At 44.7% G+C, this 23,892-nt stretch overlaps 1 protein-coding gene across 4 annotated transcripts in view; it reads right to left on the bottom strand.

Moving 5' to 3' along the window:
- Nucleotides 1-23,892, bottom strand: part of GAS7 (growth arrest specific 7) — a 211,305-nt gene that overhangs the window by 128,240 nt on the left and 59,173 nt on the right. Inside the window, exon 1 of one of the 4 annotated variants that reach the window (XM_033089894.1) lies at nt 21,898-21,915. The exons of 2 other annotated variants lie outside the window; for them this stretch is intronic. The gene's annotated coding sequence lies outside the window, so the exon portion shown is untranslated. Of the gene's footprint in view, nt 1-21,897; nt 21,916-23,892 lie in introns of those variants that run through there. One more of the 4 variants, XM_033089888.1, reaches the window with a different exon arrangement.

Here is a 23,892-nt window from a genome sequence, read left to right as displayed (position 1 = left end):
GACATCAAACCAGCACAGATCCCTGCCAGCAGCCCCTGCTTTAACCAGAGTCCATTCCACAGCATTTCCGGAGACGATGCAGAGCTGGTGAGGCCCCCCCAGTCTTCTCTTGGGGCTGCATCACCTCCACTCTTCCCAGGAAAAGGAAAAGGACAAAGCTTACTGCGGTCCAGGAGTGTGCTGGAGAAGCACTTAGGCAGGCTTCCCCGGCCCGAGGTCTCGGAACAGCCCTGAAAGGCATTCAAGTTTCAGATTTTCCTGCTGTGTAAGAGGTTCCTCTGGCTTAAAATATATTTTCTGTAAAACCCTGGAGCCAGACCACGCCCAGAGCAACCCCAGGTTCCATCACTTACTGATAGAATGATCCTTCTGTTTACAAGCCTATCCTCCGAAGCAATCAAGATGAACATAAGGAAAAGAATAGAATAGACCACTTGCCAGCACTGTTTCAAGACATGACGGGGGAGTCGGGCAAAGAGACGTGGGGATGAGCCGGCGCCTGTGGCCTGTCCGGCCTCAGGACTGGTGCATTAGTGATTTATCTGCACTTTGGGACATTGCCCACTGGATTTGTGCCATGAGTCTAAAAATGGGCGCTAAAAATTAAGAAAAAAGTGCGTGTCAGGATGTCATCGCTCTCCAGCCTGTGTCAAAATTCCAAGTGTGCAGAGCGAGGCTGCCTCTATCTTGCCCAGGGCAGGCAACACAACGGAGACCGAAGAGGATGCCTCCCCACCTGGGGACCAGAGTGACAGCAAGGTGAAGGCTTGCAGGAACAAGGCAAGGAAATGAGATTTTGATTGCATAGACAGAGTGTGGCGGGGCCAGAGAACAGTGACAAGCAACATGTGAATCACAAAGACAAGGGTTTCCCAGTCTGCATGCAACATGTTCGAACAGGCCACATGGCTCAGCCTGAGAAACAGGAAAAGGAGGAAGAGTGTGATCACTGTGTGCAGGTAGCTCGGCAAATACATGCCACCCCAGAGGCCTTGTGCAGAACTCAGGATGGGCCTGTTTGTGCCACGCAGTTGGAGGCCAAGGCCAGCATGGGCGTGGGTCTTTCACATTCACTGGTAACGATCCTGGAAATTAGAACAGTTTCCATTTGAGCCTATTCTCCAAGTACAGGGCCACATTTTTATGGTCCCCAAAGCATCCGGGGAGAGCCTCGGTGTAAGTGACAGCCTGAATCTTATTACATACAGCATGGTCCATGGACGAGCAGTACTGAGCTTGTTAGAAACATAGCATCCAGGCCCCGCCCCGGACCTCCTGCATCAGAATCTCCGTGCTAATAAGCGCCCCGGGGAATTGTGCCGAGTGTTAAGTGTTTGAGAAGCACTCCCGTGCAGTATAAAGGCTGTTTTACCTGCTCAAGGTAAATCTCAGGGCACTACCATGTCCTCATCAGCTCTTCCCAGTTACAAAGGCGGGTCGGGAGTGTATAGGCAGTTGCACTTGAGGCAGCTCCACTGACTCTTTTCTCCCGTCGAACCCAAGGCGGCAGGTACCTCCCTCAGTTCCCTAACTCATGCATCATCAACCAAGGCCATCACAGATTAAAATGTCTCCCCAAAGCCACTGAAACTGATAAGAGTAACATTTCAGGATTTATTTGCCCATCTGTTCATGTATTTATTTATTTGTTCGTTGCGCATTCAAACATTTTTGGGGTACCTGCTATATGTCAGGCAGAGAAATGACCCAAGCCCAGACCTGGGAAGAATTTGCCTCCTGTAAGAAGGATAGTAGACAGGCAGTCACAGTGCAGAGTGAAGGACGTGTGTATTGCTAAGGGAAAAAAACAGGGGGGTCCATTCAGAAAGCCCTCTTTGGAGGAGGTGCTGCCTAAAAAGCACCATCATGACATGCTTTCTTTTTATCAGGCTTTTCTCTTTGTTTTTTTCTGCTCCCTCCTGTCTTGCTTTCTATGGGATTGATTGCATTTTCTTTATTCTCCCTCCCACCCCCACAAACTTAGCATTTATAGGGTCTATGTGGACTCCTTAGTTGGTTACACTGACATTTGTAACATGTACACTTGAGTTCGAGCATAAAGTTAATCAATAGCTCTTTTCTCCTTCTGAATATTACAAAATGCTGGAGAACTCTTACTTCGATCTCCTCCCTCTTACCTTCGAGGTGTTGGTATAGCATGAATCAGCTGAAGGTGCTATTTTTCCACAAGTCTTGGAAACACCTGGTTATTTGCTAGCTCCTGTCACTGATCATTTTCCCAAAAAATAAAATATTCCAAGTTGACTCAAGAAGAAATAGAAAACCTGAATAGATCTATAACCTTCAAAAAAATTGATCCAATAGCCTAAAATCAATCTGAAAAAACTTTAATGGGTCTATGAGGTTTAATTGACAAGTTTTCTCAAACCTTGAAGGAAAGGACAACACTTAAACAATCTATTCCAGAAACAGAGAGGGAAACACTCAGTTCTTCTTAAAATACCCTGATACTGACCTTCAAAGAAAAACAATATAAGAAAAATTTTAAAGCCTACCTCCTAACCTCACAGGCATAGGTGTAAAAATCCTAAATACACATTAGCAAATCCAGATATTAAACCATCAGAAAACTCATTTATTAAACCCCCACATTAAAAGATTATAAGAGGGGGCAGCCAGATGGCTCAGTGGGTTAGAGCACGAGCTCTTATCAACAAGGTTGCTGGTTCAATTCCCCCATGGGATGGTGGGCTGCACCCCCTGCAACTAAGATTGAAAACAGTGACTGGACATGGAGCTGAGCTGCACCTTCCACAACTAGATTGAAGGGCAACGACTAGGAGCTGATGGGCCCTGGAGAAACACACTGTTCCCCAACATGCCCCAATTAAGAACAAATTTTAATTATAAAAAAAGATTGTAAAAAAAATAGGATAATCTAGATGCAGAAACAGCATCTGACAAAAACCAGCATCGATTTGTGACTAAAACTTGAAAACTAGGACTAGAACATAATTATCTTAGTCTGATAAACAGTAACTATCAAAAATTAGAATAGACCATACTGAAAACACTGGAAGTTTTTCCTTTAAAGTCAGAAATAAGACAGGGTTATTCATTACCACTGCTTCTTTTCAACACAGTCCTAAAGATCCCACACCGCAGTAAAGAAATAAAACTATAAGGATTGCAAAGAAAGAAACTGCTGATATCTTCATATATCTACCCCCAAAATCCAAGAAATTCTATAAACTATCAGAATAAATAAGACAGCCCAAGATCTATTTATAAAAATGAGCAGTATTCCTAAATATCAGCAACAATAACAAATATACTTATGGTTAAAATGGATGACTAAAAACAGGTTGTTTTTCTCCATGCTTTCCTGAAATCCTATTCAAAATGACTGGAAAGAAAAAAATAGGTACAAAGCCACAAAGAGGTAAAAAAAAAAAAAGAATAAAATAGAAAAGAAAAAAGGGGGGGGGAGAAAGAAGAACTGACAATAAATGAGACATAGCCACAAAATTTTGGACAATGGAAAACAAATGGATAAATGGTAATGACTTAGCATAGAGGAAAAAACTGAGTCTTTTTACCTTTGGAGGGATATATCAATTAAAAAACTAGCCCTTTTATAAGGCAGTACTTAGGAGGGGCCCAGGAAGACTCAACAGGCACAGGACACCTACAAAATGGACATTTAAAAAGGAGGCAAGGGATTGCTTCTTAGATCATTCTCTACCCTTGGCCTCTAAGTGATTCCCCCTACCCCTCAAGGCAGGAAGTGTCAGACCAACTCTCTAGGGAAACAAGTTCAGAGCTCCTGGACTCAGAGACACCTAGAGGACAGGGTGACAAGTCTTCATGAAAATGGGACAATTAGGCAAAGGATTACATACTGCAAGTTTAAGATCAGACCCACTTCCTTCCCAGCAAGTTAATGAAGGGTGTGCTCCAACAAAACAAAGGAGAAAACCAAGAAAGAGGAAAATGTGAGATCCAAGAAATGGCCAAAAGCAGAAGAGAAGCAAAGGAAAGTAATGGGATGATGGTAAAGGAAGATCCCAAGATGACAAGTGACCATCAACTGGAAGAGAGACAGACCAATTCTTCTATTGCCAGTAAAAAAAAAACCCAGCCCTGATAGATTACTTCATGTGTTGACAGTATTCGGGGAACTTTACAGGTCTGGTGAAGAGTCTGGGGGAAGAACTGGTGCCAGAGACAAACAACACCAGCAAATTAAAAACAACTGCATTTGTTTTTATTTATTTCCACTTTTTTAATTAACTAGGGAAAATAAAAATTGCCTTACCAAAGAAGAAGAAACCAATAACTAGCTCAGCTATAATTAATTTACACAGGCATACTAATGTAAACCCCAGACTCTGATATAACCAAACCTCATGGTGTCACTATTTTGGGAGGTGAGGAAAAGGAGGATGGAGGGGTAGAATTATGGTAGGTCATCCAGGTCTAATTTTCTGTAATAAGAAGCTCACTAGGCAATGTGTGATACTGGGAGATGGGTGGGGGATAGCAAATAACAGTATAAACATATTATTTACAAAATTGAAGACAGAGCCCTAGAGTTAAAAGTGGTGACCTTTGAGGAGAAGGATTTGGGGATGGAGTAAGGTAGGGGAATGCAGTACTTTTTAAAATTCTATTACTTTGATAAAAATAACACCTAATTTAAAAAGAAAAAAATTGAAGGTGCCATTCACAAGAGCGACAAAACTGTAAGTTTGCTATGAGTAAATGTAACTGAAAAGTACAAGACTTGTATGAAGAAAAGTATGAAACTGTACTGAGATAGACTAAAGAAGACCTAAATAAGTGGGCAGATATAATTTGTTTCCAGATGGAAGGCTCTACACCACTAAAGAGGCTTTTCTCTCCAAATTAATCTCAAAATGCAGTGCCATTCCAATAAAATCCTGATATAGTTGGTCACAGAATTCAAAGAGCTGATCAAGAATTCACACAAAACAGTAATGGGCCATGAACACCCAAGGCAAGTTTGAAAAAGAATGAGGATTTTTCTCATCAGAGAGTAGGACTTCTAATAAAGTGATAATAATTAAAATAGCAGATGAATAGACCAATGAAATAGAAGAGCCCAGAAAGAAACCACACATGTATGAAAACATCTGATGACAAAGATGCCCATCAAATCAGTGAAGAGAGGATAGATTTTTTAAAAAATAAACAGCAATGGGATGATGGGTGACTTGCAAAAAAAAGTAGAATTGGGCCCCATCCTTAGAGCAAGCAATAGAAGGAAATTACAGGTAGAACAAAGATCTGAATGTCAAACAAAAAACTTTAAAACATTTAGAAAGTAGTTTAGACCACCTTATGACCACAGTATAAGAAAAGTTTTCTGAAATAAGACATAAAAAATATAATGCATAAAGTAACAGAATAAATTTGATTAGATTAGTTAAAAACTTCTGTACGCCAAAATACACCATAAAAAAGAGAAGAGGGGCAGTCGGATGGCTCAGTTGGTTAGAGCGCGAGCTCTGAACAACAGGGTTGCCAGTTCAATTCCCACACGGGCCAGTGAGCTGCACCCTCCACAACTAGATTGAAGACAACGAGCTGCCTCTGAGCTGCCGGAGGGGCGGCCGGATGGCTCAGTTGGTTAGAGCGTGAGCTCTCAACAACAACGTTGCCAGTTGGATTCCCACATGGTATGGTGGGCTGCGCCCCCTGCAACTAAAGACTGGATTTAGAGCTGAGCTGCACCCTCCACAACTGCATTGAAGGACGACGACTTGGAGTTGACGGGCCCTGGAGAAACACACTGTTCCCCAATAAATTTTTTTTTTAAAGAGAAGATAAAGCAATAATTAAAACACAACAGAGTAGAAAAGTGAGCAGAGTATGAATAGGAAATGCACAGGAGAAAAAATTCAAACCACAAACACACAACCTCAACTAGCAATGAAGGAAGTGCAGAGTTAAATCCAAGGTGCACTATCTCACACCCTCAGATGGCAAAGACAAGTCTGACATGCTGGCAAGGGGAATGAAAATTCTACTGCTCTGTGGGTGGCAGTAGACATATACCGGGGGTGCCAAAACAAATGTATACGAGTGGACACTTTAGTCAACGTTGCTCAAGCAGTAGATCACCATAATCAGAAGTGTCTGGATGCTGATGGTAACCACTTTGAGCACCTCTTGTAATTGCAGAAGTCAAATGTGACTTGTATTCATCTTTTGTTGTCGGTATATATTAAGTATTACAATTTTAATTCAGTTTTCCTTTCTTAAAATGTGTATACGCTTTCTTGGCACCCTCTGTATATATATGATACTATATATACATAAGGATAAACACTGCAGCATGTTTATAGTAACCTAAAATGTCCACCAATAGGGATAAACGAAATATGGACATGCTAGAAAACTACACAGCAAGTAAAACCATTTCTACATGTATCAACGCAGATAAACCTCAAAAACATAATGTGTGAAAAAAGCAAATTGCAAAATGATACAGTATGACACCTTTAGTGTGAGTTTAAAAGTACAGAAATGTAACAAAAAAATTAGTGAATACTATTTTTGATTCATACATGCTAATACAATTTTAAAACATGCTTGTGAAAAAGATACACCATCCACAGAACAGTGGTGACCTCCAGGAAGAGAAGGAGAAAGGAAATAGAATTAAAGGGGCACACGAGAATTTTTAATGCCAAGTAATGTGTTATTTCTGACTGACATTTGGCAAATGCTAATAATACTTGTCGAATCCAGAGATGGTGATAAGCACATGAAAAATGTTCAACATCTTTAATCCTCAGGAAAATGCCAGTTAAAAGCACAGTGAGAAACTACTTCGTACTCACTAGAATGGCTTAAAAAAAGGAAAAGTTGGCAAGGAGCTAAACAATTGTAAGCTTATACATTGCTGTGAGTGATGAGTAAAGTGTAGTAACCACTTCAGAAAATACTTTTGCCATTTCTTATGAAGTTAAACATACACTTACCCTATGATCCAGCAATTTCACTCCTAGGTATTTATACAAGAGAAATGAGAGCATGTTTGAAAGACTCGTATACAAATGTTCCCAGCAGGATTATTCATAACAGCTAAAAACTGGAAACGACTCAAGTGTCTATCAACTGACAAATGGATAAGCAAATTAGAGTATATTCAACTAATGGAATTCTACTTAGCAGTAGAAAGAAATGAACCACTGATACAACAATATCTGAACAAATCTCAGACATTATCCTATACAAAAGAAGCCAAGAGTATATATCACATGATACATTTCTATGAAATCCTACAATAGGCAAAAGCAATCTATAGGACAGAAATCAGAGGTGACCCGAGGAGATGAGTGGGAGGAGAGGAGAGAAACTAACTGCAAACGGGCAAGGGAGAACTTTCTGGAAAGATGCCCTATACTTTGATTAGAGTGGTAGTTAGATAGGTGTATATATTTGTCAAGTCACTGACCTGTACACTTAAAATGGGTGAATTTTATTTTATGGTAAATTACAGCTCAGTAAAGGTGATTTTAAGAATATGAATGGTAGATACATTTGCTATCATTTCTGTAGACAAACTTTATTAAAAATTAAGTGGATTTTAGGAAACATGGGTTATTAATTACGTATATTGGGGAGCGAGAGGTTTCAGGGGGAGAATGAAAGATTCAGAAGACTAATAATGCCAATTCATATTTCTTTTCAGTGGAAGAGCTGTTTCTTTAATCATTAGAGTAGTCCTATTAGAAACCAAAGGGTTCTTTGAGATCATCTAGTTTCAAGTCTCTCATTTTCAGAAAAGCAGCCCAAAGTGAGATTTATCCAAGAGCATTGCAGCAGACATTGTTGTTAAGCTGCCTCGTGTCCTGTACCCATCCCAATCGTATGCCATGGTTTTTAGGGAATTCTCTCTCTCCCACTTGGCACTTCCGCTGTGAGGCTATTAATCCAGGTGCCAGCCCTCCCACTACAAATCCAAAGGGATCCCAGGGTGCTCCTTTGTCACAGGGCAAAGGTGTGTGGCACATGCTTGCCTCCAGATGCTCTCTGCTGACACTTGCAGAGATGGGTGGAGTTCATCCAGCATAACCAAGCACAACCATCACACCACACTGCTTGTGCTCTAAGACTGTGCCCATTAGCCCTACCTCCTGGCCTCACTCAGCTCACACCTTGGTTTCTATCTGTTTTCAGCCTCCTGCCCATTCGGTGACCTTCCAATATCTTTGCATTAAATTCCACTTTGCTTACCTCAGCCAAAATCAGTTTCTGATGTTTGCAACCACAGAACCCTGTGTGACACATCACCCAACCGGCACACAGTAGACCGGGCCCACAGTCCCACAGTTCGGAATTCTAGACAGCTGTCCCTGGCTGTGTCAGCCACCTGGCTAACTTCTCAGGACCCTCAACGCCGATACCTCAGTGGCTGCTGGGAGATAGAACGAAAGAGAATGATCATTTATTGAGTGATACGCCAAGGACCTGGACATGCTGTAATTTGACATCCTTCCCACAGCCTGGTAAAGTGGGGATTACCCCAGTTTACCTATGAGGACACTGACGAGGAAGAAAAATATTTTTTCAAGGTCACAGAGCTCATAGGTGACAGAGAGGGAACTTGCGCCAAAACTGTCCAACGTTAGAGCCCACTGCTGGTTACATCAGACGGCCTCCCCTCAAGAAAATATTGAGCTTTCTGTTCCCCCTACTTCATAATTAGGTCACTGAAACTTCACATGAGGCATCAGAGGCATGAATGGATGTTGGCTGCACTTACAAAGTAGAGAGGGGGGCAATATGTACTCTGGACCAGGACACCCACCCAGGAGAGAGTGACGATGAATGGGGGGGCGGGGGGCAGATAGGGGTGAGGAGCGCACTGCAGCCTTAGGGAGAACAGATGTGCCCAGGGAATGGTGTGGAAACATCCACATACCAGAGGAGTAAGTGAATGCTTTCTGCTTTGAGATGAATACATGTTCCCGTTCCCATGGCAACGGAGCATGCTCATTATCATCCATACCTGCAACTGAATGACTCACATTTTTGGCATTGCACTAGCCCAATCCAAAGTCATTAGCTAAACAGCCTAGAATGTGTGGACTCTCACACTGATTGTACCTGGGAGGATAAACAGGATCTGTATGTGTCCCTCTGAGGCTCTGAGAGCAGGGATCACATCTTTGCTTGTGCACAGCATTTGCATGCAATACCTGCCACAGTCCCTGCCATCAAACCATGTTCTGGGACCTGGGTTTGTTCTGGGATCTCTACACGTACAGAAGGGATGGTAACAGAGTTTTGAGTTAAAGCCAAGGGGAGGGAACTAAACATGACACAAAAAGGGAATCAACTTGGACTGCACAAGCTGTTGAAATGAGTAAGAACTGACGGTAGGTAAGGAATTCTGATTTTATTTTATTATTATTATTTTTTAAGTTGTATTTTTCCGGACCCATCAGCTCCAAAATCCAGTGGCTGTTTCAATCTAGTTGGGGAGGGCGCAGCTCACAGTGGCACCACGCTCTAACCAACTAAGCCAACCGGCTGCCCCAGGAATTCTGATTGTAGACCAAAGTTAGTTAATAAATCTTGAAGGGTAGAATGTGAAAGAAATAATCTTCAGAGAGCCTTCTGAGGGTCAGGTATAACCTCAGATTGACTTGGGTTCAGTTGCACACATTTCCAGAGAGGAAGAAAAGGAGTCTTAGAAGAAATACTACACAGCCACTAGCTCATAGGATTGTATCACAGCTACGTAAAGACCCCTAAGAGAGACGAGATGGGGGCTGTGGCACAGACACGGGAGAGTCCCAGTGCCAAAGGCCCCTGTAAGAAGAGGAGGCCGAGAAGCTACAACGATACCACCAGACCAACCTGGAAAACCCTGAGTGGCTTCCAAGTTACTGAGCAGATTTATCAGTTTAACAAAGGACCTCCACAGAGTACTAGCAGATACTGCTAAGGATCCGTAAAACCCAGTGTTACATGAAAGGGGTTTCTTGCCCTCTAAACAAAGGGAAAACCTGTGGTTCCTACTTAGTTTCTTGAGAGTCATCAAGAGATTTGGGTGTGCATGAGGGAAACCCAAGAGGGAAACCTAAGGGGGAAACCATCACAGAAGGAGAGTCAAGAGTAAGGAGACACCTTACCTGCCCAGATTTCAGAGTGAGTTCAACCTGGCCTCCCAAGAGGGCAGTACACAAGAGCAACATATGGGTTCACTACTCCCATTTCTGCTAAGCCCCAAAGAAGAACTGGGATGTATCACAGCTATTAATGAAGAACTGGACCAGGATGTCCGAAGGGCACTCCTCCGTCAACACCACCTCAACAGCACTTGTCATAAAAGGTTTCTGCTAAAGCATGGCATGTGCTTTACTCCAGCTGGGCAAGGAGTGTGGAAGCCCCTGGGATGCAGAGGCCAAGTGTCTACACTGGTGTCTACACAGCACCCGGCACCCAACACGCATGCTTCACTCACTGTAGACATTCAATAAAGGTTCACTGAATCACACTGAATGAATGAAGAGGACTTTCTGCACCATTTCCTCAAACAGTTTGGAAGCCTTCGTCATTACAAAGAGGACTGACTCAGCATGCCTCAAGGTCTCAGAATGCAGCCAGCCAGCCAGTGCTGAGCTCTGAAATGAAGGGCGCAGCGGGGTCCAGGGGCAGATCAGACACTGCGGTCGGGTCCTCTTTACTGCAGAGAAATCGAAGCAGTGCTGAAATCGGAGGCCCTTCTCAGTCCTGAAATCCATGGGTCCCTTAGAATCCTCTATTTAGAAAGGAACTGAAAATAACAAAAGGCATCAGCCTATTAGGGGGTGTATTCAGGAAGAAGGGAGAAAGGGAGGGAATAAAACCTGAGGAGCTGATACCAAGCAGGAGGAGACAATCCTCTCTGTAAGAGGGCTGTAGGAGCTTCAACTAGTTGTGACTGTACAACTGCGCCAGGGGCAATTTCAGTATGGCGTGGTGGGGTTGGGAGCGGGGGAAGAGGCTTTGTGCTGCTTTAAAACAAAACAAAACAAACAAACGAAAAAAAAAAACGATTAGTGAGCCAGCAAAACTGTGGCTCTGTGAAGGCTCTTGAGGAGATGGGTCACGGTCCCAAGGAGCGAAGGAGGGGTGGGTACAAGACCCCAGGCAGCCTGGCTGCTAATGATCACCCTTTTTGGCATTAACATTCTAATATTCTGAGCCCCTAAGCTGAGGCGTGGAGAGGTTCAGAAAAAGGGGACCCAAGTGTCCCAACAAGAAGTTCTACTCATTAAAGCTGTGCAGGCCTGGACTGGAGGGCGACTCTACATGGCACTAATTATCAAACATCTTTTTACAAGTTCAGCCCAGCACTCGGGACAGATTCAAGGTAAACCCTCACATGGCCTAGTGTCTCTAACAGAGAAATAAATCATCTTTAATTATACAGGGCAGATTGCCACGCCATCCTATTTCTGGAGTGGCTGCTCGGGGAGGGGAAAGTGTAGTGTGGGCACAAAACGCAGAGAAGGGACGTCAAATTCAGCAGGTCCTATTTCAGAAGCTGGAAAGTGAAGTGCCAGTCTCTGATAATCAGGAGTAACGAAGAGGATTCGTGAAAGTCCCCATGCTACGTCTTCCCTGATCCAGATACCTAGAGTGCAACATTAAATGAAGAGGAAATAGGAGCAGAAAAAAATACGATGAAGTCTGAGTGAGGTCAGGACCATCTTCCATGCAATCTTCCAGCACAAGAGGTGGGCCCCAAATTTGGCACAGAGCTTTGCAGCCAGTACATGGAGGCAAAAATGTTTAGCTAAATGCTCTTCGATGTCTTTAAGATAAAATAAGCCACCTGCTCAGAGGAAGCACAACCATTCCCGCCCTAACACCAGAAGACATTCCTCCCAAGCGTTCATAGAAAGAGCAGACTACACAGTAAAAAAAAAAAAAAAAAAAAAAAAAAAAAAAAAAAAAAAAAGTCTTTAAGGACCATGAGTTTCTTAACACTGTTAATTTTAACACTTGGTTTGGACCAAGTCCTTAAAAAGCAATCGCTGGATATCAGTTTCCAGCTGCAATTCCTACCATCCAGGTGTCCGAGACGGCCTGGCTAATAGGAGAAGTAAAAATAAGAAGCAAACTCTCACATTTGGGAAGAAACGTAAGGAGGGGAAGCAGGGCATAGTGTAAACGATTCCTCATTTTACATAACACGGAAACAATAGATAATGTTCAAGTTAATAAATCTTGAAATATCTAAGCATTTTATTTTAAAATTTTGGAAAAAACCGCCAGGAGAACTAAAACTAACATGTGGCTGGAAAGGGAGGAGTGGGGAGTATGTTGCTTTGCATTCTAAACCCTTCAGGACAATTGGATTTTGCTTTTAGCCACCTGCATTTTATCACTTTTGCTTAAAACAAAGAGAGACTCTTACATTACAGCATAGAAAGAGTAAAGAACACACACCAGAATGCATTACAAACAAGACAGTGTGTCGTTACAGGGATAACCTTGAGTTTGGTCTGATTGCTACACAAACATAAATCTCTCACAAACTTCATAATTATTAAGAAACGATCTCTACAATAGCAATACACCTCACAACCCATAGAGACACACAAGTACATTCCACCCCCACAATGGGGGTGTCCCTTAAAATCCGCAGGAGGCCAATGAGGCAGGTTTCCTGCACTTGACTCTTTCAAGTCAGCTAACTTTCATGGAAACTCAATTGGTCTATATGAACTTAGGTCCCCTTTCCAACTCGATTATGCCAGCCCTAGATACAGCCTGCTCTTGGCTTTCATAGCCTATTGAGAGTGTTGAGAAATCCAGGTAGGCGGACACAAAGACATCCAATTTCCCTAAGATGCTGCAGCATTTGCACAAATGATGGCGATTTATCCTTTGGCACAAAATCACTGAATTGTGGGATCTTGAAGCTGGTTAACATCCTCAGTTTCTGGATGAGGATGTGGAGTGCCCAAATGTGAAGTGAGACTGGCCTGAAGTCTTAAAACTCAAAAGTGGGTTCTTAGGAGTTCAATCCAACACTCTTTCCACTATGTGGTGCCTTCTGGAACACTTCAGCATGTTGAATAGCTACTTGAAAAAAGGGGTTCCGCTGTCAAATGTAATGTGGAAACCGAGTCTTTCAGAGGCCTTACATGGTGATAGCACACATCCTGAATCCAAACCCTACTCACCATCTTCTTGTACTCCCTCTACCTTTAGCCACGGCATGGGCCAACCATCTCTCTCACCTGGAGCAGCAAGAACCCAACTGCTCTCTTGGATTTTACTAAGGCTACCACCTCCCATTCATTCTCCACCCAGCAGCCGGAGTGAGTCTTCTAAAACACCTGTGAAAAATCATGCCACAATAGACAATCCTCGGAGATCAAAAGCAGACTGGTGATTGCCAGAGAGGGGCTTGGGGGGGGAATGAGCAGTGACTGTTTCATGGATACAAGGTCTCCTTTGGGGGTGACGAAAATGTTTGGGAACTAGACAGTGGTGGCGGTCACATAATATTATAACTGTAACAAATTGCCAGGGAATTGTACACTTTAAAATCGTTCATTTTACGTTAGGTAAATTTTATCACAATTTTTTAAAAAATTCATATCATGCTTCAGATCAAACCTCTCCAGTGGATCTCCACCTTCCTCTGAGGAAAAGCCCGTGTCCACAGGGACCTGACCGTCCTCCCATCTCGCCTCCTCCCTCCTCCACTCCAGATGCCGTGGCGAGGCCAAGTGCACGTCCCCTGCTTGGCCCATGGACATTCACTCTTCCTTCCCACCAGACCACTCTTACCTCAGATACCCACAGGCTTCCTCCCTATTTTATTAGGGTCTCTGTTCAAATGTTAGTGACCAAAGACCCTTCTTACCAACCTCATCTGAAACAGCACGTCTGCTGAGAGAGGAAAGCAGTACTAACTGTCCTAGCCTCACTCGCCCGATACCACATGATAGTTTTTTTATTGTCTGCTTTCCAGAGTGGAATCTAAGCCGTGAGGACAGGGCTACAAGCTGCTCCTCTCCAACCTAAGGCAATGACCCCTAGAGCAGCCTCTTGCAGTCCCTCACGTGCGTCCTCATGGATCACTCCCCACTTCCCACTCAGGCCCAACTCATGTGATAAACCATGTTCTTCCGCAGATACACAGGCCACTATCAAACAACTTCGAATTCAACACCTCCAAAACCAAATTCCATTCATTCCCCAACCACTCCCTGCCATGCATATTTTTTAATATTTATATTTATGTTCCTAGCCCCCAGAAGCCCAAACCCCAAATCCAACTTCTTTGATTTTTCCATTTATCAAATTCCCCATACTCAATCCCTTCCAAAGTGGTCTTTAAAGACCATGAGTTTTGTAAGGCTGTTTATCTGAAATGTAAGTTTGAACTAAGTCCTGAGGGAGCATTCCCTGGGGATTCGTTTCCGGCTGCAGTTCCTACCATCCAGATGTCAGTGATGGCCCAGCTCATAGAATTGGTAAAAGAAGAAGAAAAGTATCACATTTGGGAGAAAGGTCAGGAGGGGATCTCCCAAATCCTATCTATTCAACCACCAAAGTATCTCCAAGTTTTCTCGCCCCTCCCCCGTCCCTCTTCTGTTTGCCATGACAGTCTTCACCTGTTCAAAACGACTTCTGCTGCGTCCTGCACAGCAAGCAAAACAAAATCGACAAACCCTTCAACATTTTGGTGAACCAGTGGTGCACATCTGTTGATTCTGCCTGCCTATCCCCCAGTCCCTTCTCACAGCACTAGCGCCTCATTTTTCCTGTGGGGAGCCACATCTCTGCATTCTCAGGTGTGGGCACACTACCCATGCCCCAGACCCAGGGCCAGGGCCCATTCACCAGCCAATGAGCACATTCCATCCCCGTCACCACAGTGCTGTTCTGAAAGGCCACCTGATTCCATGAAGCTTCATCTTGGTACTTGGTAAAAAAAAAAAAAAAAAAGCAGCTCCCTTGCTGGTGCCTCAAAGCAGTGAGGATGCCAGTGTGAATCGCCAATCTCCGGCTGCCAATCTCCAAACTGGGGCTGGCAAACCGAGTGGGAGGCCACGGCGGCTGAAGTGAGAAAGACCCTATCCTGACATCTTTGGAGCCTATCGGAGAGTCTACACATTCCGTTCTTTGCTTAAGCAACATTGAGCTGGTTCTTCACATTTGCAATAGAAAGGTCCCTCAGAGGTGACAACGTCCCTCCTTCCCTCGGAATCTCAATCCCTCACCCCACCCCTCAGCCATGCCAGATCACACATTTCCTAAATCAAAACAAAATAAACACTATTCAAGCAAGTTTCCTTATTTAATTCCCAAGTGCCCCCTTGGTCCTCTGTGCTTTGGCTCATGCTGATCCCTGGTCTTCGTTGCCCTTCCTTCTCCAGCCTCTGGGAATCCTCTCCTTTTCGAGTAGACGCCTTCTCCTCTGTGAAGTCCTTCTAAGCCCCTGTAGCATTCTCAATAGGTTTACCACAGTTACCTGTTTACAACTGGCCTCCCCTACAAGACTACAAACTTAAATGGCAGGGGTTATTCACTATCCTCTCTTCATCTTACCTAAGAGGTCCTCATAAATACTTTCTTAAAGGAATGGGAGGAAGAGAGCAGAGCAGAAGTGAGACTCTCCCACCTCAGGTGCTCAGACACTAAAGGGTGGACCAGGTCGAGACCTTATAGGCCCTGTTCCCAGGACCATCCAGAACAAGCTGGGCATGTAAATCAGGTGAAGGAGGGGCCTGAGTGCGAGTGACAAGCCCGGTCTCAGCAAGCTTGTGGGCTCCCTTCCAGGCTGCTTTCTTTTTCAAGTTTTCACAATCGCATGACCTCAGAACTGTATAAACTCACTTGGACTCTCAGCCTTTGGCCGACTCTGCAGGTGGACACAGCAGGTACACATATGGCAACTTCGGCCCTCATTCCAGGGAAAAATGTGCATGGGGACCCACCTCCTTTTGCCCAAGAGGTCCTGGGGCACCCCGAACTAGCCCCTCTTTCTCCTCCCCTGGGCAGCCAGAGCACCTGAATGACCAGAGTAGGAATCTGGGGAGGTAGAAGAAGGAAATGCACCAGGACCTGCCCCCAGGGCTAGCCTGGCCAGGAAAGCAGAAGGCGCTTCCTCAGCTGCTGCAAAAACTCTTCAGCGGCTGCAAAAACTCTTCTAATCGCAATTCCCCATCCACCCCAGGCAGATGGGGCTGTCCTTTGCCCTTTCCCCTTTCATTTTGCCCTTTAGTGACCTTTTTCTCAGATATTTACTCTATATTCCACTATACAGAATGAACCTAATGGGAAGACAGGGTGATTGAGTCACCAAGTAGGGAGGAAGCCTTTGTTTCCCTAAGCTGGGGCAGGCCTTCTTGTTCCAGGGACCAAGATGGCAGAAGAAGAGTCAAAGGTGGGATTGGAGAAGGTATGAGGGTCAGCTCAGGGCTGAGCCACACGTGCCACCCTCCACCACCTACCCCCCACACCAAGCACTCACCTCTTCCTGAATATAAACTATCAAAAAAGGTTAACTGAGGGGCAGAGTTGTGGTCGTGGATGTGAAGGCAAGAGATGGGTACCCAGTGTCCACTCACTGCTCCCAGGGCCCTTCTGTAAGCCCTGCTTCCTTGTGCTTGTGAAACAAGCCTGCTGGATTTCATGATCTATCTCTGAGGCCCCTTCCAGCAGCACAGTCTGAGTCACTGGAAAAAGCAGATGGAGCTAGGGACACACCCGTCCAACCTTCCCTCTGCCACGCCCCTGTTTACCAAACAGCACTTGCGCCACCAGCCTATTGCAAAGCCAGGATGCATTCTTCTGGAGCTCCTGGGAACAGGTTCTACAGGGCCTGGCGATGCAGAAAGCCGTGAGAGCTTTCCACCATCAACGCTGAAGCCTGAGCAAGCGGGGACTTTGTAAACCTTCCTGGTCAGTGAAACACCGTCACAGTGTCAAGTGATTTGAGAGAGGCATCTTTCGACTGCCCTGGGGTGGATTTGGCAGATGTCTCCTTCCTACCTGCCACTGAGGCTTCTCCACACAGTTGCTGAAAGTGAAGAACGAACTGCGTTTCTTAATTCCTCCTCCAATGTGTTTTCCCCCCAGTATTCTTACTTCAGCAGCCAAGTTACATGGTCAAGCACGAGCTGATTCTTCTACTGTCAGTGAGGGAGAGACACACACTGCAATAAGGAAGAGAGCCAGCATCCCAGGCAGGGCAGACAGTGCCAACATGCCCACATACACAGCACTTGATTTTGCAAAGAAAACTGCATCTTTGAGACTTTTGTAGTATCAGTTGTTCTGGGTGGATCACCTAAGTGTGCCAGTCCATCTAGTGCCCTCTGCCCCGTCTTTCTCCCCAGAGCTATACTCTCACAAACCTCACACACCCCAGATGGGACAGCATGATAAGCTAACTTCCTCCCAACTCACTGGAAACTGTCAGCCTCCATTTCATAGCAAAAGGTGTATGACAGGGACAGTGAAGGGCCAGCACTCTTCTCTCCTGCTGAGCCTGAGGAATATCCTTAGCGTGTTACCCCAGCTCCTTAGCACCTACATAGGAGACAAGGAAAGGGAAGGAGAAGAGGAGGTTGGGATCTGCTTATTCCCTTCCTTTTTAGTTCTAAAGGCTAAAGGAGGAAACCAACTTTTGGTTAAAAGTAGGCTTGGTGGAATTACTCAGGTTCACCGGATATTGCCATGAGTGATTTATATAGGGTTGTTTGTATTAAGCCTAGCCTTAATAATTATATAATTAATTTCATTATATTTCTAGCCCAACCTGCAACCTTGTCTCCTGTTAGCTCAGATGATCAAAATCCTGCCATAAGACTATGAATGGTCTTTATTTGCCTGCCTTGGGGTACTCACCGTCATGTTCCCTTCTTAATGTCTGCATGGATACGGGCACACGCTCTCTCTCACAGTTAAAACAGGGAACACAGGCCTTTCTCAGCCCTCATTCCCCCTGCTCCTTGCAGCTTTGCCTTCATACCTTGAGACATTTCCATTGACTTCTGTGACACTAACCATTTAGCTTCGCTCTTTGCCTGAGAGCTGGACGAGTTCTCTCAAATCCCATCCAGGCTAACATCAAGGATTCCATCACTTCCCTGTCTCATCAGTTACCATTTGGGGTAGACTCCCATGCTCCCCCCTCTAGAATCAACTGACCTTGATTTCCCTTTGGGTCCCATTCTTGCTCCTTTCTCAGTCCATATGGTTAAGATGGGGTTGACCCCACCTCCCAACCATGTCACCCCAGGCTCCACTTGAAAATGGATGCGGAAATGAATCACCTGGGATGTGTTAAAATGCAGATTCGGCGTTTCTAGCAAGCAGGTGATGCTTGAAAATGAAAACTGTTCACTGATTTTCTTTCTTTCTTTCTTTTTGGAATTACCGAGAATCTTTCTGAGGAGGCAGCTAAGGTAGAAAATGAAGCCAACACAGAGGAAAGGAAACAAAAACCAAAAGGTGAAGACTTCTGATGATGTCTCCTCTATTAGTCATATACTATTGCATAACGAGTTAGCGCAAAACTTAGTGGCTCCACACAACAGATACTTATGATCTCGGTTTCTATGGGCCAGGAATCTGAGTACAGCTTACCCAGACCTTGAGCCTTATCCAGGGTTTCTCACCAGGGCTGTAGTCATCTCAAGGCTCAATTGCAGAAGAATCTGCTTCCAAGTTCATTCATGGGGCTGTTCACAGACCTCAGGTCCCCCAGCTGGCTGCAGAGGCATTAGTTCCTTGCCACATGAAGAGATGCTTTAGTCCCTCACTTCCATCATGATTCCTGTCGTGAGTTTGGGCAACTGGATGAGAGGGTACATCTTATAAATTGGGCTCTCAGTTTTTCAACCTTTTTGTTCCTTCACCCTTGTCCATGACCAGGTTTCAGGGCTCAAGGGACCCCACCATATGAGTGCCTTTTTTGAAATTTTCGAAGGTGCCTGGGACCAGCAGGGATTGGCAGAACCATCTGAGCAACCTCCTCCCCATGCCCAAATGGGTCCCCCACCCATGAACCCCAAACATAAGGTAGACCCGATGCCCCAAGGAGCTCTGAACTGTATACGGATAGGGTCATCTCAGAACCATGTGAAGATTCCAGAAGGGCAACCTGGTGAGGAGATTGCTCCAGCTGGCTGACATGGTTTTCTTTGATGGCACTATGTAAGACTGGGCACCTAGAATAGCCGTGGCATGCTGACTTGGGGTGATTCAAATTGTTTATATAGACAGAAGTCCACACATCCTAAGGGCCGTCCTGCCTCCACCCCAATTTGGCCACCTACACCCACAGTCATCCCCTTGACCTGGTATTTTAAACCAGAGCTTCTCAAGCCTGGATTAGAATCACCAGTGGAACTTTTAAGAAGGAGAGTACCTGGGATCTACCCTACACCAATTAATTCAGAATTTCAATCAAAATCAAAGTCCCCAGGCCTATTTTTAAGTTCCTATAATTCTAACATAAGATAATTCTAACATTGAGAAGACCTGCTTTAAATGGATGGCGACAAATCTCAAATAGGCACTGAATTCTTGCTACTCTGCTCTAAATGTAAGTTCAATGGACAAATACTTTAGGTATCTCCTGGACATGTTAGGAAATTGTGTGTCTTCCTAAGCTTCCCGCTGCAGAAGTTCTGTGGAGTCTTAATACTCAAAGTGGGATCCAAGGACTGCGGCATCAGCCTCACCTGGGAGCTTGCTAGAAATGCAGAATCTGCATTTTAACAAATCCCCAGGTGATTCATTTGCACATTCAAGTTTGAGAAGCACAGTTTAAGCCATCTAGTAACCCTGCTAATAGTTACACCTTAGATTTGTTTTCACCTTCAAAACAACTATTTCAGACTCTTTCTCAGATAATGGCCTTGCCTCACACTTCACTGAGGCACATTCTCAGCCTTCCCTCCCGTTACAGTGGCCTGCCTGCTTTCTACCTATCAGCACAGAACACCTAGTTGAGAGAGAGAGAAATGCCCTTTGACGTCGTCCTCCAGGCCCTGCCTACGCCTTTGCTTCTCATCACAGCAGGTATTTTTACCAAGAGATGCTTGTAGCCACGACCTCTACTTTCTTACTCTAATGCTCTCCTACCCACTCCACTGAGCCTGTTCTCCCAATGTCACCAGCGACCTCCATGCTGTTACTAAATCCAAGGACACCTTGGACTCTCCCTAGAGTCTGTCGCCAGTCACCAACATTCAACATTCACTCCTTCTGGAAACTATGACTTCTCCTGGCTTCCATAGCATCTCACATGTGTTCTCAAGTAGTCTCATTTCTGGATCGTCCTCCTATGTCCACTCTTAAATGCTGCAGCAATCTCCTGCCTCTACCCCACTTTTCTATCTACTCGCTCTCTTTAGTGGCCTGGCCCTGTCCCATGGCTTTATATACCTTCTACTTCCTGATGACCCTAAATTCATATCTCTAGTCCTGCCCTTTCCCCATGTCTCCCTGGCGGCTCTACAAGGGTGCTCAGCAGGAATCTCTAACAAATCCAAAAATGAATCCATCTTCCTCACTTCCAAAAACTAATCAAATGAAACCTGTTCTCCACGCCTCATTTTAGCAAATGGCACCACAATCCATCCTAACCTAGGCTGATCAAGTTCTCCTGCCTTTCCCATCCGGTCCGTCTCCACTACAGTCAGTTCTACCATCAAAGCTCGTCTAGAATCCACCCACGTTTCTCTATGTCCACTACTGCCACCAGTTCCCAAGGCACCACCAACACTCCTCTATATTATTACAGTGATCTAACTGGTCACCTTCTTCCACTTTTCATCCTTTACAATTCATTCTCCACATGGCAACCAGAGTAAACTTATAAAACATTAATCAGATTATGTCAACCTTTAAGTAAAATCATCCAAAGACCTTGCATTCCTCTTAGAAAAAAAGAAACCAAACTATTTAGCCTAATTTACAAAGCACTAAAGTCTGTCTTCTAGCTACCTCATCAATGTCCTTTTATGCCACCCTCTCTCCAGCCACATCGACTTTCTAGCTCTGTGCTGTTCAATAGCAGTAGAGAGTAGCTATGTATGACTATTTAAAGTTCAATTTAAGTCAGATAAAACTAAAATAAAATGTAGAATTCAGTTCCTAAGTCTTACTAGCCACAATTCAAGTGCTCAGTTATCACATGTGGCTGGTGGCCACATGCCTAGTTTGGCTATAGAACACTTCCATCATGGCAGAAAGCTCTGGACGGTGCTATTCTGGCTATTCCTTAGATGGGGCAAGTTTTGTCCTTCCTTAATGGCCTTTGCACTTGCTGTCTCCCATGCCTTTCCCCCACCTCTTCCCATGGCTGGATCTAGACATCAGCTTAAAACGTCACCTCCTCGGACAGCCCTTCCCTGAACACCCAATCTAAAGAAGCCACCAGTTGGTTCTTCCCAATCACAGGAACTGATTTAACTCTCCACAGTTAATGCTTTCCTTGTTTATTTGTGTTTGCCGGCTTATTGCCTAACTCCACCACGCCACCTCACCCCAAAGTATACTTATGTGATCAGGGACCTTGTCCGTCTTGCTCGCCACCACATTCCAGCTCCGCCTCCTGTGCCCGTGGAGTAGAACTCCCAACACGCTCTGCTCAATTAGTATTAATTGACTGTTAGAACCATGTCATGTTCATATTTCCTCTTACATCTCTCACAACCAGCATCATTTCTCTATGTTCCCTGTCACCACCCAGTTCAGGCCTTCATCCGCTCCACCCTAAACAGAATCCTGCCTCTGCCTTCCAGTCAACCCTGGAAACACAAGCATGTTAACCTTGCTAATAATATTCCTCTTGTCAAATCAATCCCGTACCCCTGCCCTTCTGTCTCCAAGTGGCCTCCATGTCCCCAAATGTGGCACACTTGTTCCTACCTCAGGGCTGCTAGTAAGGTCTTTCCCTCTGCTCGTAGCACTCTCTCTGCTTCTTGGTGGAGACACACCTTCTCTTGCCTTCAGGTGTGGCACAGGTGGCAGTTCCTCTGCAGACATTGGCCCCTCCTCTGGTCTTCTCCAGCACTTCCTGTCTGCAGCCCTGCTTTGGCACTTACTCACAGAAGACAAGAAGTTCCACCTCCCACATGAACACAAACAGATAATCCGTGTGATTTTCCTAAGAGCAATGGTTCTCAAATTTCGTTGAGATCACAATCATCTGGAAAGCTAATAAGGAATACATAGGTCCAGGCCCACTGAAGTAGGCTAGGATCCGGGCCTCTGTTCTTTGTCCACATTCTCTAGGCGACTGGGAAACCCACCAAATTTGAGATCCACTGCTTTAGAACATCAGACCTGCAACATGAGCTGCTCAAGTTCTGCCATTTCCACCCATTCAGAACGCCTGGGAAGTGACCAACTCGGTTAACAAACTTCTGTCACACAAACTTGCTCTTCGTCAAGTATTGAAAGTTACTCCCCACGATAGGCTGAAAACGGCCCCCAAACATATCCACATCCTAATTCTGCGAACCTGCAAATGTTAATTTACATGACAAAAGGGATTCTGCAGGCATCGCAAAGTTAAGAATTTGAGATGGGAAGGTTACGTTGGATTGTCAGGGTGAGGCCTAAATACACTCACTAGGGTCCTTACAAGAGGGAGAAAGAAGAGCAAAGAGGGAACGAGCCTATGTGGGGACAGAAATGGCGGGGAGAACAGGCAATATGATGTGCAGCCATGAACCAAGGAAGGAGTCTTTAGAAGACAGAAAAGAAAAAGAACAGATTTCCACCCCCACACACAGAGCCTCCAGCAGGAGCCAGCCCTGCGACACCTCGGTTTTAGCCTCATAACACTCATTTCAGACTGAGAACCTTTAGGACTATGAGAGAATAAATGTGTAGCTTTAAGCTACTAAGTTTGTGTCAATTCATTACAGCAGCAATAGGAAATGAATACACCTCCTCTTCTTTTTTTTCAATTGGGAAACAGTGGGGAACAGTGTGTTTTTTCAAGGCCCATCAGCTCCAAGTCATTGTCCTTCAATCTAGTTGTGGAGGGCACAGCTCACCTCCAAGTCCAGTTGCAGCCCACCACCCCATGTGGGAATTGAACCAGCAACCTTGTTGAGAGCTCATGCTCTAACCAACGGAGCCACGGGGCCACCCCCACCTCCTCTTCTTAACACTATAAGGTATAAAGTTCTTTTTTTAATTTAATTTTCAATGACAGTAGACATACAATATTAGTTTCAGGTGTACGACATAGTGGTTAGACATTTACATACCTTACAAATTGATCACCCCAATAAGTCTTGCACCCATCGGACACCATACATAACTATTACAATATTATTGACTACATTCCCTATGGTCTACTTTACATCCCTGTGACTATTCTTGTAACTCGCAATTTGTAGTTCTTAATCCATTTCAACAAGGTAAAGTTCTAAGTGTACAAGAATCACGATTTCCCAAACTCATGTGTTGTATTTAAGTCCTGTATTGAAACACAGCACGAGATGTTTCTCTTGGACAGGGCTGGCTTTCTTTGTACACTTCTGTGCCCACAATGCTTAACTCAGTGACTGCTGTGGATGTCAAAATTCTTCAAGGAAGGCCAATATTCCAAGTTAAAATTTGGGGTCCTCCCTAATGGGCCTGGTAGCCTGACCCCAACTGTGTTTCCAATACACATGAGCTCCAAAACACACATGAGCTCCAAAAACAGACAGGTCGCCCAGCTTGGACATCTTGGGGAAGAAGGGCTGCTGTATTTCGACTTGAGGAAACACAGGCCAAATGTACTCTGCTTCTTAGACTTTTAGTTTCATCCTGAAAAGTTCACAGCTTAGAGCTGGGCTGTCTCCAACATGGTAACCACTAGGCACATGTAACTATTTAAATATAAATTAATGAAAGATAAAATTG

This window comes from Rhinolophus ferrumequinum, chromosome 21 (assembly GCF_004115265.2).
Source record: "Rhinolophus ferrumequinum isolate MPI-CBG mRhiFer1 chromosome 21, mRhiFer1_v1.p, whole genome shotgun sequence".
In the NCBI taxonomy this organism is placed as follows: Eukaryota; Metazoa; Chordata; class Mammalia; order Chiroptera; family Rhinolophidae; genus Rhinolophus; species Rhinolophus ferrumequinum.
This window is presented reverse-complemented; position numbering and strand designations above follow the sequence as displayed.